This window comes from Colobus angolensis, unplaced genomic scaffold (genome assembly GCF_000951035.1).
Source record: "Colobus angolensis palliatus isolate OR3802 unplaced genomic scaffold, Cang.pa_1.0 Scaffold50, whole genome shotgun sequence".
Classification (NCBI taxonomy): Eukaryota; Metazoa; Chordata; class Mammalia; order Primates; family Cercopithecidae; genus Colobus; species Colobus angolensis.
In genome coordinates, this window is record NW_012118488.1 from 3,397,645 (window position 1) to 3,403,174 (window position 5,530).

Consider the following 5,530-nt stretch of genomic DNA (forward strand, 5'->3'; position numbering starts at 1 on the left):
TTTTTTTTTTTTTTTTTTTTAATGAGATGGGATCTCATTCTGTTGCCCAGACTGGAGTCCTGTGACACGATCACAGCTCACTGCAGCCTCGACCTCCCCAGGCTCAGGTGATCCTCCCACTTCAATTTTTTTTTTTGTATTTTAGTAGGGACAGAGTTTTGCCATGTGTGCCCAAGCTGGTCTCGAATTCCTGGGCTCAAGGGATCTGCCTGCCTCAGCCTCCCAAAGTGCTAGGATTACAGGCAGGAGTGAGCCACTGCACCTGGCCCCTTGCTGTGTTTTGTTTTGTTTTTAACAGCAAATAAAAATGCAGTCTGGATTTTAAGGGCCACGCAGCAAGAACTAAAATGTGGGTCTCCAAGGTCCAAGTCCAACACTTCTCTATGACACCCTACTGCAGCCCTTTGCTGGATACCATACAAAGCAAACTGAGCAGATGTGGTCTCTGCCCTCTGAAAGTTTGGACTCAAATGGACAGCCACGATTCTGGCAAACATAAAAGGACAAAGTGATTTAGTGTCAACTCACATACGCAATAAATAACTGAGTTAAATAGATAAGGAAAGGCATGTTTACCTGGTCTACTGATATTTTTTAAATTCCAGTTGAGTAGAGAGCAATGTTAATAAGACTAAGGTTTTGGGCCAGTCCCATTTCTGCCTACTTGCTTTGCACCTGGAAAAATATTTGTAACTGCATGCAAACTCTTTCCCCTCCTCGTCTTCAACAATCTGTAAACTTTCCCTGAGCAGCTACCAAGTGTAACACAAAGTGGGAATGAAGGACCATTAAGAAATCATCTCTGGCCGGGCGCGGTGGCTCAAGCCTGTAATCCCAGCACTTTGGGAGGCCGAGACGGGCGGATCACGAGGTCAGGAGATCGAGACCATCCTGGCTAACATGGTGAAACCCCGTCTCTACTAAAAATACAAAAAACTAGCCGGGCGAGGTGGCGGGCGCCTGTAGTCCCAGCTACTCAGGAGGCTGAGGCAGGAGAATGGCGTAAACCCGGGAGGTGGAGCTTGCAGTGAGCTGACATCCGGCCCCTGCACTCCAGCCCGGGCGACAGAGCAAGACTCCGTCTCAAAAAAAAAAAAAAGAAAAGAAATCATCTCTGTGCCGTGCGCGGTGGCTCATGCCTATAATCCCAGCACTTTGGGAGGCCAAGGTGGGTAGATCACCTGAGCTCAGAAGTTCGAGGCCAGCCTGGTCAACATGGTGAAACCCCCGTCTCTACAAAAAATACAAAAAACAAAACAAAACAAAGCAAAAAACTAGCTGGGTGTGGTGGCATGCACCTGTAGTCCCAGCTCCTCAGGAGGCTGAGGCAGAAGAATCGCTTGAACCCAGGAGGCAGAGGTTGCAGTGAGCTGAGATTACGCTATTGCACTCCAGCCTTGGAAACAAAAGCGAAACTCCATCTAAAAAAAAAAAAAGTCATCTGTGCCCTCGAGCAACATCTTCAACCACTTGCCTAATTCAAACCACTGGGATGAAAATGTATATTCTGTATATACCATCTCTACTGCTGGAAAAAAGGACACGTCAACTCAATACCCATCCTATTTTTAGAGGGCCTGAGATTCATCCTTATCCATGCAGGACAGTCGGGTAGGACAATGAAGAGGTGGACTTCTGAATTTTAGAGAAATTGGTCTTATCCTAGAGAAATGAAGCCACCACCCACCTGCAATAGCTTCGCTTCCTGGATCCCTAAGCAAAGGTAGAAGGGAACCCTGGGGTTAGGTAGTGTGGGCAAAGACCAGCAGCCAGAGAATTCTCTGTCCTATCTCAGAGCAGACTGTTGCAGCCCTCAATTCATCCTTTGGGGGTTCTGCCTCAGGCTGTGTCTCCAGTAGAGTGATCTAAGGATCTAAGGCAGCGAGGCCCGAATGGTGTTTGAGTCTTTAAAGAGACTCAAATCCTTTTAAGCAGCAAGCTTAATTGTTGTCTGTAATTGATGTGACATATGCCCCAGAGGCACGCACTGAGGTTCAATTGAGATGGTTTTTTAAAAAAATTGGAATTAATTAATTAAAGAAGGCAGCTGCACGGGCCTGGTAGTTAGTGCCAAGCTCTGTAACCCTAAACCAGCCAACCAACCCAACTGGCCTCACCACCTGAGGAACAATCCCTGCAGCTCTCATGGAGATGAGATGGGATGGAAGTGCTGGAAAACAGTGCAGGGAAGAGGGGCTTGTAAGGGGGAACGGCGGGGCTCAAGGGACCCACTCTTCACTTTCATGATCCCCCAAAGACTTAGCTCGTGAGAACTGTCTGGGGGGAGTAGGTAACTGGGGAAAGGGGATGGGAAATTCAAATGGAAGTATGTGAGGGGCAGGTGAGATTTTGGGGGAGGGGAAGCCATGGGGCTGGAATGGGAGGGGAAGGGGTTGGCAGGTGTGAGAACGATATAGCAGCTCAGGTAGGGAATGGCAGGATCCGGGGGTGGAGAGACTTATGGGCGGAGCTCAGAGGAGGTGGAGCCTGGGTGTGGGGGCGGTAACACGGTGCCTGAGGCCTCAGCACTCAGAGGAAGTGTTAATTAAACCCCAAGCTGTGGCAGCTTTTCTTAGGAGTTGGGTTAATAACAATAATAATAACAATTAACGATAATGAGACCTTATCTGGAGAAAGTTGTTCCTAGAGATTGTAGGCATTAACTCATTAATTCCCCTGGCCCCTGAGGGCCACCTTTTCCTAAAAAGTAAATGATACAAGCAGACACAGACAATCCTTGTGCACCTGAGGACTGAACTGGTGTCATGTGGCTAGTCCACTAGGCCTGCTGCCCTTGGCTGGCTGGGTTAGTTCATTTACACAGGAGTAACATCCGGAGTTCCATTAGGGCATCATAAACTGTTTTAATTTTTTGCATTATCTAAAGTCTCTGAAACGATGCTTAAATGAAATGAGTGCAGAAATCGCCACCTACACAAGTTGTGTAGATGCCTACACAACTTTGATGTTGAAAACTCGGCCAGGAGCGGTAGCTCATCCTTATAATCTCAGCACTTTGGGAAGCCAAGGTGGATGGATCACTTGAGGCCAGGAGTTCGAGATCAGCTTGGTCAACATGATGAAACCCCGTCTCTACTAAAAATACAAAAGTTAGCCAGGTGTGGTGGTTCATGCCTGTAGTCCCAGCTACTCAGGAGGCTGAGGCATGGGAATCGAGAATCGCTTGAACCTGGAAGGTGGAGATTGCAGTGAGCCGAGATCGCGCCACTGCACTCTAGCCTGGGTGACAGAGCGAGTCTCTGTCAAAAAAAGAAAAAAAGAAAGAAAAGAAAAGAAAAAAGAAGGAAGGAAGGAAGGAAACTCAACTCAAGCCCCACCTGAGAGCACCAGCCTGAACAATATGCTGCTGTGAAGAATGGCCTGGAAATGCCCCTGATACTGCATGGCGAGGCCCTAATTGGCTGCGCCTCCGCTAGAGATGGAGCAAGACTTCAGGCATCTGCCCCGGCGGACCAAGAAGGGAAATTTAGAGCAAAGGCTTGAGGGGAGTAAAAAAACGAGTTTTCTTAGATTAGGGGAATCACATGGGATAGAGGTTGCTCCAAAAGCCTTGAGCAAACCTTAGTGCCAATAGTGGCTGGCCTTGCAGAGTTAAACATAGCAGCGATTACTACAAATTATTATATACGCGCCAGTCCAAAGACAGACTTTGTATTCACATCTGGTAGATGGGAAGGTCGTCATCATTATTCCAGTCAAATATCAAAGGCAGCAATATACACTATGCATTGTATAGTACCTTTATTTATTTTTTATTTTATTTTAGACAGAGTCTTGCTCTGTCACTCAGGCTGGAGTACAGCGACGCAATCACGGTTCACTGCAGCCTCGACCTCCCAGGCTCAAGTGATCCTCCTGCTGTAGCCTCCTGAGTAGCTGGGACTACAGGCTTGTGCCTCCATGTCTGGGTAATTTTTAAATTTTCTTTTCTCTCTCTCTCTCTCTGTTTTTCTGTCTCTCTCTTTTTTCTTTCTGAGACAGAGACTTGCTCTGTCACCCAGGCTGGAGTACAGTGTTGTGATCTCAGCTCACTGCAACCTCCGTCTCCCAGATTCAAGCAATTCTCCTGCCTCAGCCTGCCGAGTAGCTGGGACTACAGGCACGCACCATGGCGACCAGCTAAATTTCGTTTTGTTTTTTTTTTTTAGTAGAGTTGGGGTTTCACCATGTTGGCCAGGTTAGTCTTGAACTCCTGACCTCAAGTGAATTTTTAAATTTTCTGTAGGAATGGCGGTCTCACTATGTTCCCCAGGCTGGTCTTGAACTCCTGGGCTCAAGCAATTCTCTCACCTTGGCTTCCCAAAGTGTTGGGATTACAGGCATGAGACCCTGCACCTGGGCAACACCTTTTTTTAAACAACAATGAAAACAAAACCTTAATGTACTTAAACAGAATGGGTCTCCTGGTGGTCCTTAGGTCATGGGGCGGGGGCATGATGCTGTCCATTAATGAAAGGGCAGGTGAGATCTAGAGCAGGAGCTAAGCCTATCTGAATCTCAGAGCTGGGCAGCAGAAGAATCTATGTTACAAAATAAGAGGGACCAGTCTCCACCCTTCTGACCTTAGGCCCCTCCCCTATTCCTTTAGAATCATAGCCTTTCTTCTCTTACCTGTATTACTACAAAGTCATCTGTAAGAAGGTACTGGAACTTTCAGGGCTTGAATAACAATCTGCCTTATAGGTTGCATCAGAGAACATACAGTAAAGTATTATTTGGTGAAGTTAGGGAGTGGAGTGTTCTCATTAATCAAATAATCTGGTTAACAAAGTAGCGCTCAACATTTAGTAATATTTGGGATATACTTATACAGGTTGAATATCCCTAACAAAATAATCTGAAATCCAAAACACTTCTGGTTCCAACCATTTGGATAAGGGATACTCAGCCTGTACTAAAATTATTTGCTGTTTGTCTGAAATTCAGATTTAACAAGGTGTTCTGTATTTTGTCTGCAAACCTTACTGATATAGTTTAGACATCCTCTCCAAATCTCATGTTCAGCTATAATCCCCAGTATTGGAAGTGGAGCCTGATGGAAGGTATTGGGGTCATGGCATGGGAGCAGATCCCTCACGGCTTGGTGCTGTCCTCGCCATAGTGAGTTCTCTCGATCCGGTTGTTTCAAAGTATGTGGCACCACCCCCCCCCCAACCCCTACCCCCGTCACTCGCTGTCTTGCTCTTACTTTTGCCATGTGACAAGCCTGCTCTCACTTCACCTTCTACAATGCATAAAAGCTCCCTGAGGCCTCCCTAGAAGAGGAGCAGATGCTGTTGCCTTGCTTCCTGTACAGCCTGCAGAACTGTGAACTAATTAAACTCTTTTCTTTATACGTTATCCAGTCTCGGGTATTTCTTTATAGCAGTGTAAGAACAGCCTAATGTCTGGGCACAGTGGCTTATGCCTGCAATCCCAGCACTTTGGGAGGCTGAGGCAAATGGACTGCTTGAGCCCAGAAGTTCAAGACCAGTCTGGGCAACATGACAAGACCCCATCTCTTAAAAAA